The sequence below is a fragment of the Amblyomma mixtum genome, chromosome 8 (genome assembly GCF_055824585.1).
Source record: "Amblyomma mixtum isolate Tamu chromosome 8, ASM5582458v1, whole genome shotgun sequence".
Classification (NCBI taxonomy): domain Eukaryota; kingdom Metazoa; phylum Arthropoda; class Arachnida; order Ixodida; family Ixodidae; genus Amblyomma; species Amblyomma mixtum.
In genome coordinates, this window is record NC_143019.1 from 31,308,398 (window position 1) to 31,320,395 (window position 11,998).

The following is an 11,998-nucleotide window of genomic DNA, read 5'->3' on the forward strand; positions in this document are numbered from 1 at the left end:
ATTTCTTTTTCCTTGTGTTTCCCGTGCAAGAAAAAATTATATACACCAAGATGTTTGTGCATTTAACAAAACTTTTAATATAGGATTGACGCTATTATGCTTTTTGCTCCCTGATATAATCTTTGTACGTGGTATGAGAGGAGATAAACTAGCGCTAGAATTTTTGAAAACAAGTGTTTTAGTAGAACTAGTGCGGTGTAATTTTTTTTTCATTTCTACTACAGTTCCTGCAAGAACGCAAAGTAATTTGGGTTCGTAACACATCTGAGCCCGGAAACGTTACATGTAGAAGAGACACCATATCCAAGATAGACAAACGAAGCCTGTCCTTTCAGCGCCAGTTCAAGTACAACTCACAGTAAGTTTTCTCGAAAATCACAGTTTTTACCACTACTTGATTTTACCAATGGATTTCAGAACATTCAATAAAAGCCGGAAAGGAGAGTTATTTAACTGGCAACACTGGCTGGACGAGACTCACACACCTTACGATTCATTGGCGGTGTCAACCACTACAGGTGAGTTAAAAAATTTTTAGTTCATTTTTAGCAAGCAGCCAACTGGCTCACCAAAAATAAAGCCATCGAAAGTTAGTTTCAGCGCCTACGTGGTAGGTAAGCGCTCTTTTTCGCAATGGTATTCAGGTATTGGGCGTTAGACATCTGTGCATTCGTTCTTAGGAAACCGCAGTTCTGAACTCTTATGCAACCAGGTTGCCATCATTTTTCTGTTTTGAACAGCGCTCGTGCGTGGAAACTTCAAAGACTGTAGGTGAGGAACATCTGACTGATTATTATAAGCAGGAATGATAAGATATCCTAATGTCCACAATCAAAATCATCTGGTTGAACCTTTCCTAATACTGCAGTGCATACAGCTTCCACCCATTATGCCATGCCTCCGAAAAGGAGGCATGAAATGCCTCTTAACTGCGATAGTGGCAGCGCCTCCTGCGCTCATAAAAATGAATGTACGTTTTACAATCTCTCGAGCACATTCACCGCCACACGTTCGATTAATCGTAAAGATGACATGGAAGGTAGCGTGTAATCTCCAAAAGATCCATGATAAACCAAAATACAGGACGCCACTAGAGACGGCTTGATACCGGATTCAAACTTTGTATACTAATGTAGCACGCCAGTTTTCCTAAACATGATGGATACGACAGTTTCTTAAGTCCGCAACGATTAAGCCGAACACTAATCTCTCAGCTTCGAGCTACAAAAATCTTTCCGCATTAAATATTTTACCGGCGGGTTGTACCAAGATTCTGGAAACATGTAATAATTGAGCCTCAGCACATTTAAAGCTTTCTTTCTTGTGTGCGTCTCCCAAAACGGCCTGTACATCTCTACCCCAACGATAGTTGTAAGCAAGAAAAAATTAAAAGAAGAATAAGTGTTTTTACGCGCACGCACGCGATACAATGGCCATACTGCGGCCTCGGATTTCCGTTCTTTTTTTTTTGTTTTGCTGAGAGGCGTGCCTTACATATATGCAATGTTGGTATCGCGATGCATCTTCTTTGCTTGGGGTGCTTTCTCTAGGCGTCTAGCATCATTGTTACATGGCTTTTTTTGGGGGGGGGGGGGGGGGGGGGGGAATCGGAGCTCAGCTTGAAATGACCGTGCAGCTGGAGCTAAAGGATTGTAGACACCGAATTTTGGTTCATGTTTTCTTCTCTGCAATGAAGCGGAAGACACTACAATGCATGAATAACCGTGTAGTATTTGCCCGCGACCGCTAAATAGTTTATAATTGAATTTTTCTGTCTTGATGTTTCGGTTTCAGTTTCAACACCAGAACGATGGCTGTGACGTTAAAGTGTAGTTATATGTCATGACAGGCATGAAAAACTGCGCTGTAATCACTGCTTCGTCGTTTTAATTCACTACAGTGGTGAAGCCAGCATTCCTGAAGAGCCGAAAAGACAACGCATGTAGAAGCTGCAATTATATTGTAGTTGTTTCGTGCCTCACGTGACCTATAACTACACTAAAGCCGCCGCGGTGGCTCAGTGGCTATGGTGCTCGGCTGCTGGCCCGAAAGACGCGGGTTCGATCCCGGCCGGGGCGGTCGAATTTCTTTGGAGGAGAAATTCGAGGCCCGTGTACTGTGCGATGTCAGTGCACGTTAAAGAACCCCAGGGGGTCGAAATTTCCGGAGCCCTCCACTACGGCGTCTCTCATAGCCTCAGTCGCTTTGGGACGTTAAACCCCATAAACCATAAACCATAAACTATAACTACACCTTCACGTCACAGTCATCCTTCGGCTCTTGAAACCACCGAAACCGAAACAGCACAGGAAAGAAATTTGATTATAAATAATGTAGCAGCCGTAGGAGAATACCACATAGAATACCGCATGGTAATCCAAGTATAATAATGCCTTAAGCATCATTTCAAAGAAGAGATCACGCATCCAAAAGCTAGGTGACTATGCTTCTTTAAGCCTGATAAGCCAACCTTGTCCCAAAGAAATATGTCAGGATAAAATGAAAAGAAACATATCTGCTCTGTGCGCAGCAACGAAGCAGCAATTTGGATTTGAAATTTTCTTTTATCTTCGTGCGCCTGTTTGCAATAGCCTCTTTTTACATACAACGAAAATGCAATTTGCACGCATTTACAAGGCTTCCAAAACACTTTAAGGTGATTACTAGCCATTACAATAATTACCCAAATTCATTATGAGCGTTTTTTTTAATTGTGCTGGCACGTACAAGCCGGTAACTGTCAGATTTCGTGGTAGAATTATATAATGAGAAGCCGCTCTGGCTCACTGGTTACTGTACTCGGCTGCTGACCCTAAAGACGAAGGTGCAATCATGGCCGCGGCGGTCGCACTTCAGTGGAGGAGAAATTCTAGAGGCCCTTGTACTGTGCGATGTCAGCACACTTAAAGAAAGCCAGTTGGCAGAAATTATCCGGTGCTGTCTACTACGGCGTCCTTCATAGCCTGAGTCGCTTCACGACGTTAAACCTCAAGATACCATAAACCAAAATTTATGAAAACACTTCACAAAAACTAAGTGAGGCCATACTACTGACACGGACGCGATGCGCCCTCGGAGAGGTCCAATATTTTGCCGTAAACTGCGCACCTTAATCACGGAAGTTAGCTTCCTGAGATTACGGTATCGAGCCGTTCCGTGCCAATGAAGCCCGAGTTCTCTTTAGTAACTGTGTGTCACGTGTGCCAAAAACATGAGTGAGGGAGTGAAGCAAGTTTCAGCGCCCGTGTCTCTGTTTTTGCTCCTTCGTATTTCGTCCCGTTCCTTCCGCTGTTTTATTTCATTATTTCGTAATATTTAGTAGCCCCTTTTTGAGTCCTTTATAGAACAAAAATCACTTTATATTTGTTGATTAAAAGTTGTCATCCAATGATAATTGGTGCCATTATTCTGCTAGAAGTTATGTGTCAAGCATGAATTATTTATGACTTAAGTAGCACGCATGTGCTCTGAAGATCTGCCTTTCCAGGTCGTTAACCCGCTTCTAAACTTCAATGCTAAACACAAATAAGCTTCTTGCTGGCCACTAGTCATTGCACACACGAGTACGAATATTTCGACCGGCGCACTTCAATCATGAACTCAAAGGAACCAAAATATTAGACTCTGCTCCTTGCCATACAAAGTTTATTGTTGATCACTGTGTACACCTAGCCCAAGGTGGAAACATTTCAGGCTGTAAATTATTGCTCACCTGCCGCAAGAGAGCTTAGCGTACTCGCGAGGGCACAAAAGAGCAGCAGCAATGAGATCCCTTGGTTGGTGACCATATCCCGCATTCGATGCTTTAAAACTAGCTACTCATGAAACTTGGTTTGATCGGATCACCGGAAGGGTGTGAAATATAAAATATAACACTGGGCAAACTACCACTTGTCATTTTTCGCAAGTTTATTTGGAAGGAAGGCAAATTTTTTATCACTGATTTTTGCAGCGGTTTCGGAATATTTCGTGCGGAAAATTTCCCTGAATTGCTACTAAAGATATCCCATCATTTAAAACATCATTAAGAAACCGTGTTGTCACCTAGGTGTGGTCATGCATGTCTCTAAATTAAACTTTCTAATATAAATATGATTTCTATCTGCTGATATTTTATTTTTACGGACTTCATTGAGAACGATTATTCATATGTGAGAAATTGTACGCATTCCTTAACTTAGTAATCACTCCGCCATTGCACCTAAAGGGCATGTGGCGAACTGAACTTTCCTTTGCAGGTGAGATGGAACCATTTCCCAAGTTCAATCAAGCGATAACAGTTTTTCTATTTTGATCAACGTATTCTCAGCCAGGGGTTTCTGGGTTTTCTAGGCCTAGGATGTCCAACATACAACATGTAACAATATTTACAATCCTCAGCAGCCTTCTTGCGTGCTGGCATTTCCAGTGGTTGCACCACTCGGTGACCCAATTCCTTCACTGCGTAAAGAAGATAACCGCTAGAACTCATTGGAAACTTTTATGCGGGAAGCAGCCATTCAATTCCTCGCCTTGCCGCCTAGTTATTAGATACAGTTTTAACGCAACAGAGGACTAGAACGCCGGACGAGCGAAAACCACACCGACAGTGACAGCTTTCCGTACGTCTCGACGAATGTTCAGATCATTCATCACTGCGTTTCAAAAACGAGCAAATTCATGTTTAAATTCTTGAGGAGCAAGATCCGTGAATGCGTATGTTCTAATGTCAAGGCCGTCTTCTAGCGCTGTTCCCTGTGAGCACACGGGAGAGAACGCGGTACATACGGCATTTTGGCCGTTACATACGATTCATTTCTGGCAAAAAAAAGAAAGTGAAACAAAGCCAATGAACAAGCTCAAGGTAAAGTCAGGACAAGGGCCGACTTTAAGCAAAAGAACTTACAGAAGCAATGTTTGTATATAAGCTGGAAAAAGGAAAGAAACTTCATGAAAACTACACGAACTGTTCAACTAAAAAAAAATTCGCTGTGGCTTAGCTTGGTTAAGCCCGGTATTTGCAAAAGCAATATCCGTACCTACGCCATGGTACAGCTGGTAGTGTCGCTGGGGGTGGTGCTTCTGGTTAGACTTGTGGTGATGCATCGGATATACAATCCAATCCAATCCAATGCAATCAAATCCAAACCAATTCAATCCAATCCATTCTATTCCAATCCAATCCAATCCAATTCAATCCACTACAGTCCAATCGAACGCAATCCAATTCAATGTAATCTAATCTAATCTAATGTAATCTAATCTAATCTAATCTAATTCAATCCAATCCAATCCAGTTCAGTCTAGTCCAATCCAGTCTACTCCAATCTAATCTAACCAATCTAATTCAATCTAATACAATCTAATGCAATCAAGCTCAATTGAAGGTCAATGGTGCTCATCGCCGCGGCACGGCAAAGGCGTGAAAGTGCAAGTAGTCTTGCTTTCGCAAATAAATGTCAATGGTGGTCACCGCCGCTGCACGATGGTGGTCACCGCCGCGGCACGGCAAAGGCGTGAAAGTGCAAGTAGTATTGGTTTCGCAATAAAAATTGGTGGGGGTCAAACGTAGTTAAATCGAGAAGACATGCGAAAGCAGGTGTTCATTCAATTGGAGGGGGCAGTTAAGCTCTGCCTGAAGGGTATCACGGGATATCGTTGGTGAGTTAATGTTCGCATAGGCAGAATTACTTAACATTCATAGATGGCGTCGAGTCCTCAGACCATTAGCACCGCAGTGGCGCAGTGGGGTACAGATGCGCCACTGCACTGGCAGGTGCCTTTTTCTATCCCAGCCACCCGTAGGTATTGTGCGACCCATGTTCCTCTTCCCGAGCAACCTCTCGCGAAGCTGGCGTGAAGCTCAAGGTAGTAATATGTAGGCACCGTTCCTCCTAACATCTTGGAAAATGCTGGTCCACATATTTTATGAATATGTAAAGCAGTTCCAGTTATGTAGCTGGAACGTTTTGAAAACAGAGTGCAAGCGAGCTCGTTTAGCTGCATCGGCGAGCCGCCGTGCCTCGAGTCTTCTTGCACGTTCTTCCTCCATTTCCTCGGCACGTCGTCTACGCTTCGTCTTATTCCAACCGTCTTGATAACTCGAACTGGCCCTTTCCAAGGTTGTCGCAGAGTCACTCCAAGATGTGGCACGACTGGCCACATATTTATCACGGCACTTCTTGAGTAGTGCGGCGAGCTCTTCTGGCGTCTCTTGAGCGCTGTCTCCTCCTCGCTTCGTTCTGTCGTTGTTGCCTCTCTTTCGCGCCCTCCATAACGACAAGATCGCAGAGTCCGCCACCACCACTGACGCAGTCGCTCTTTGGACGTTGCTACCTCCCTGGCCGGCACGACACCGTCATGAACTGTGAAACCCAGCGCCTGTGCGAGGGTGGTGTCATCTGGGTGTGTAGGCAACAGGCGACAGCGGCGCCATCTGTTAAGCGCAGCTGAAGCGGTTGCTAGGCAACGGTGACTCAAGGTCGTTTGGTAGCCGCACCGCCACGAACATACGCGACGAGTCGAGGTGGGCTCCAGTAGTGTTGCTTTCGCAACAAAATAATAGGCGTCTGTGGCTTAAAACTACATTTTTTTATTTTTCAAGGTAATCCTGCGCTCGCAGAGACAGCTCCCTTGACCACAATGTGCGTGCTGGGAACTGGAATACAAAACGAATTACATCCACTTAAGAACAGCCATGTTCCTACATTCTGCTCGAGATGTCTAACGAGAAATGCAGCGGCGTGTAGGTGTAGGTGTAGGCGTGTAGGTGTAGGTGTTAGTCTGGATTCAGCTTCAGGTTACGCTCTCCTCACGGTTAAACCGTTTGTCAGGCGGGGGTACCCCGTCCCGTCTTGTCTATAATATTTTATAATGTCACTGTATCCCATAGCCCTTCCACCTTTGCAAGTAGTGGGGTAGGATAAGGATACATGCGGAGCCTGGTCGATGCCTCTTGGTCGCACACGTTAGCGCGCTCGATCCCGGAGAAATCCACAGGTTCTGGTCCCCACACGACATATGTTTGATAAGAGGGTTGGGAGTTACTGGGTGGAGGCGTTTTCCCTGCTCTGGAGCTACTCCGCGAAACAGGAACGTGTAGGTGATTTGTGAATCGGTGCGTATAGTTGTGATATCCCGACCGCGGCGGGGAGAGCTATATTGAGTTCTAAGCATTTAGTGGCCCTTTCTGCCTTGCCGGTGTGAGTTGCGCATATTACCCTTATTATGGCTAGTTCAGACCCTATGAGGACCGCAGAAATCACTCCTACGCGTCGTCTAGGGTCTATGGCAGCGGTAGGTGTAATGCCCAGCCTTTCAGCAAACGTGCGGGTTAAGACTTTTGGTCACCCCGTTCTTTGCCCATCGTTGAGCTGGAAGAGCATACTTCGAGGTAGGGGGCTTTAAACCGACATTCTTGAGAATCCTAACCGGGTGGTCTATATCTGCGCATTCCATTTTAAGGCTTAAGCCTTGCTCAGTTCAGCAAAATGATGTCTCTAGTGTGTTGCCAGTTGATGGTACCGATTAAAATGACGTCGTCATGCAACCTGGCAGGTGGCATTTAAATTAATGACTGGTCGCGCGAGGTTGTCTCGGGAAAACGTGGATCGCACAAATTTCACCTGTGGCAGCACCTGACATCCGAGGGCAGTGGCGCACAGCTTAACCATTAGACAACTGCGCCAGGAATGGTATGGCTCCCAAGTATCTATACACGTTAAGTAGAGAAAGGCCAGTTCTGCTTATATATAACCTAACCTGTTAGCTATCGCGTCAGACCCTTATTGTGGAGCAGGGGCTGCGGTACGGCGACGACTGCTTTTCTGGAGGGGTCCGACGGCGACACGGCGCCGGCTACATAGAGCCATGTAGATGTAGAACTGCCTGATTGGCATCGGGTTACATCACGCTGCAGCGCGCAGCGACGGCGTTCACAGAGAGAGCGCGCTTACGCCGTCTCGCACGTAAGCAGTTCGAAATGTCTCTGGCGACTTTTTTTTAGGCAGCCTGGGCTGTTCAGCAAGTGCCAAACCTTGGGGTCGTGCTAAGTCTCTTGATCTGGCCAGCGTGTTGGGTTCCGAATATTGCTTCTACTGCTTTGTGCATCTCTAGTTGCTCTAGTTTACATCTGTTACCACATGCAAAGATTTTAGGTGTGATCTTGACTGCTTTCCTCTGAGTGGTAAGAAGGGCGCAAAAGTTTTTTTGAAAAATTTCGTAGGAGTACCAGTAATATGCAACTCGTAGGCAAATAATCCAAACGCTAAAGGTGCAAGCCCTGGCCAAGTCCGCTGCACAGAGTGTTTTGCCCCATTCAAACAGCATCATTCGCGATGATGAGACTATTGTTAAATCCAGGCCACACTGGGTAGAGTAAAGAATGTGTGCCTTTAAGAAGAGAATAAATGTGCCGGCAACCGGCACAATTTTTGATATTCATTTAGAAAATGCTGTAATGCTTCTCTTCTTGATCTAAAACCTGAAGTTTGTCAAAAGCTGATTATCAAGAGCAGAATGGTGCAGCTATATTACTTCGTAGCTATACAGGCAAAGTACAGTACGTACTATCAATCAGCTGAAAACACCCTGGTAGTGTTTGCTTAGTAATGGTTTCGTGGGCAAATCTGCATGCACAAATACCATATCATAATATAACCCGAGATCTTTCAGTCCGTATTAGAATATAAAGCTTGCTTTTTCTGGATTTCTGTTTAAATGCAGTTCGGTCATTCCCAAAACTCTCCTCGTGTTCATGGCCAGCCACAAACTTGAGACTTAAAATATTGAAGCATGTAGTATTTATTGGCCTTTTTTTAAATTAGAGGCCAGAAACGCATTCTTTGCAAACTTCCCTAACGTTGTATGTCGTATTTATTCGGCAGTCAGTACCGTAGACAAAAAAAAAACAAAAAATCGTCGAGATATTTGTAGGTCCTGTAAAGAGGTCCGTGCAAGTTCCGAAAATTAATTTATTATAAGCGCAAAAAATTGCGCTCAATGCGGCTGTAACGCGGCATCTATTGCAAAATCTTGCGTATTGGCATTCGTTAGGTTGAGCCGCAAATTTAGAAAAAAAAGTAGCGTCCTTTCAGCGCCATCGGCCGTTCCACTGGCTTTCACCCTTGCACAGTAAACCTTATTTTCCTAATCGGCAACGGAACACAGGTAAAAAGTAAATTCTATTCCCATAAACGGCAATACAACACAGGTAGAAGCTTAACACTTCACGAAAGCCACTTATGTACACTGCGGTACATGCTTTGAGGCGTAACTTATTACTGGTTTCGGTTACACAGGCCTTCCCGCATTTCATTAATTGGTCAAGGAGGAGAGCCGCATATCGCAAAGCTAATCATTTTTATCTTTCATCTTTCATTCCTTCGTTATTTGTTCAGCGAAATTTTCAGCAGGGCCTGCTCTTTCACTAATCAGAAGCTATTTATTCAATAGAAAATAAGCCGTGTTCATCTCAGGAACATGCGCAAAATTCAAGACCACTAACGTTGGAGCTCCGCAAAGTTCCCTTCCTGACCCTCTTCTATATTTATTATATTATTAAAGAGCTCCCTTGGTGTCTTTATAATTCCAACTGTTTTCTTTATGCGGACGACACTGCAATCTTAACCTCGGATTCACATATAAATAAAGTGGTTGATAAATTAGCATTGAAGCACAGAATGGATTCGATTGCTGCAGAAACCATTTTCTGTCCAATAATGCACCCCTCTAGCTTTATAGTTTTTAGGTCACCCCATAAAATTCCTTCCAAAAACCCGTCTGTTAGCACAGGCTCAAACTCGATCCTTTCAGCAGTACTGGGCAAACAGCTTAAATTTCAGACTCGCATAACATCCATTTCCCGAAAAATGGCGTATGGTATTAGAGTACTAATTAAAGCTCGCCCGTATTTTCATATTCCCATTCTCATTTCCCTCTATTATTCGTTCATCGAATCCCACATCCAGTATTGCATTTCATCTTGAGGAAACATATCATTCGCATTTATATTCTCTGCAAACTATCCAAAATCAAGCAATTCGCATTATCACCTATAATCACTACTCTGTGCGCGTAAATGTCCCTCGTCTGCTCCTACCACATAGTATTTTGTCTGTGCCCAAAATAATTTATTAGAATTTATGTACTCTTATGTACAAATCTGTTAAAAAGCTACTCCCTTTTTCGATAACTACCAGTGACCAAAATCCGCGTCGCAACGAAACACGTTCTTCTGATCACAGTAACTTCTTAATCCCTAAACCTATCACTCATTATGGTAAACAAACAGGTCGTGTCTCTGCTACCACATTATGGAACTCAATATTTGTTGCCATTAAGCAATCATTAAATATCTGTGCCTTTAAATCCGCTCTTAGTCAGTTTTTACAAACTCCCTAATAGTATTTCTCATGGTAAATGGTGCTAGTTTTGTCATTTATATCATATTCTATGATTTTTGTTTCCTGTTGTTCTGTACGCTTTTAGGTTTGCAATTTTTTTCATTCAAATAAGTGTCTGCATTCGTTCACGTATCTCACTCACTGTTCTTTACAGATGCCAACAACTTTATAATTTTCGCATCTGCTGACTGTATATATTTTTTTAATTGTTCTCACAACAGGTCTCATCCCAGGTCCCTGTCTTGGGGACCTTCTTCTTCATTTCAGTGTTTTTCAACCTTGTACCCTTAACATGCAACAAACGAAAATCGAAAAAAAAATTAATAACATGCTTGCTCTCTGTAAAGACAAACAATGTATACGAAGGACAAAGCGTGACATTTCGCAGGGCGAATAATGGGTTCTCCTTTTTCAACAACAGATGTGCCTGAAACCGACGAAATATTAGAGGTGCTGGACACCCGGAATAATTGCGCCGTGGTTAAGGTGATAGAATTTGGCCTATCACCGGAAGGTGAGTTTGTTGCTTCTATGCCGAACGTGGATCTGCGTGTAAAAGTAAGGAATTTTGTGGAATGTCCTGGGAATTCGACTCACATGTGACGAGAACAACTCTGGTGCTGAATGTCGAAGAAACTCCAGAAATGCACTCTTCATGACCGTGACGCTGCAACATCCACGAGATAGAAAAAGGAAAATCTGATCGATCATGGCGCTGTATGTTATGTCTAAAGGTCAGCTACCGTCTTAGGCTAGAGTAAAACGCGCTATGTTTCGCAGAAACGGAAGACCCGCGGCCACCTGCCAACACTATGCTATTTTTTTGTGAGATTCTGCGCTTCGCAGGTGAATCTAGGCAGTGTATGACGCTGCTCGACCCGATAAACTCGCAACAAACTGGCTCCCTAGGTTGCACCCGGAGCTCAAAGGCGGACATTCGGAACCAAGTCTATTGGTTTTTATATATAGCACTAGAACCTGATGCATTTATCTATGCTGTTTTATATCACATGTATTTAAAGGAAACTCAGACGAACAGACAGTGTACTCACTGTATATACAAAACCATATAAAACATTTGTTGCACTGTGAAAATGTACTGGATATGGAGTGTAGTATACAGACAATATAAAATATCTGGACCCTCAAAAAAAGGTTTAGATTTTCTTAACGTGAAATAATGAAAGAATACTGTACAAATGCGAATAAAAATAGCATAAAACACATGCGCGGCACATGAAAACCATATTTGCAAGTAACATGAGATTACCGAGGCCTGATATACCTGTGAAAAAAATTTTCTCAATTTGTTTTCTGAGCACTCTATGGAGCATTCCTCAGAGAAATCGAAATTAGTGTCTCCCGGGACTATTGGCACAATCGGAGGTAGTGTCAGCTAAAAGCGATCATGTAGGTTCTGTACTACTGTTTTTGCCTGTCCATTCGAGTGTATTTTCGCCCTTTTCCTGTTCTGTGCGGCGAAATATTTAGTTTTTATTGCAAAACCTCAATTTCGAGAGAACCTTTGTTGTCTATTTCAGGACTTGAAATTATTTGGCGCGAACTTCGCGTGAGCGAAGACGCTTTAACCGTGAGTCCTTCTGAAAAGTGCTTGA

At 43.5% G+C, this 11,998-nt stretch overlaps 1 long non-coding RNA gene across 1 annotated transcript; it reads left to right on the forward strand.

The window, feature by feature from the left end:
- Window positions 1–227: 227 nt before the first annotated feature.
- On the forward strand, window positions 228–10,890 carry LOC149331906 (uncharacterized). Its single transcript, XR_016284859.1, has 3 exons — window positions 228–358; window positions 418–518; window positions 10,804–10,890. It is a non-coding gene; the product is annotated as an uncharacterized LOC149331906 (long non-coding RNA).
- The last annotated feature ends 1,108 nt before the right edge of the window (window positions 10,891–11,998 follow it).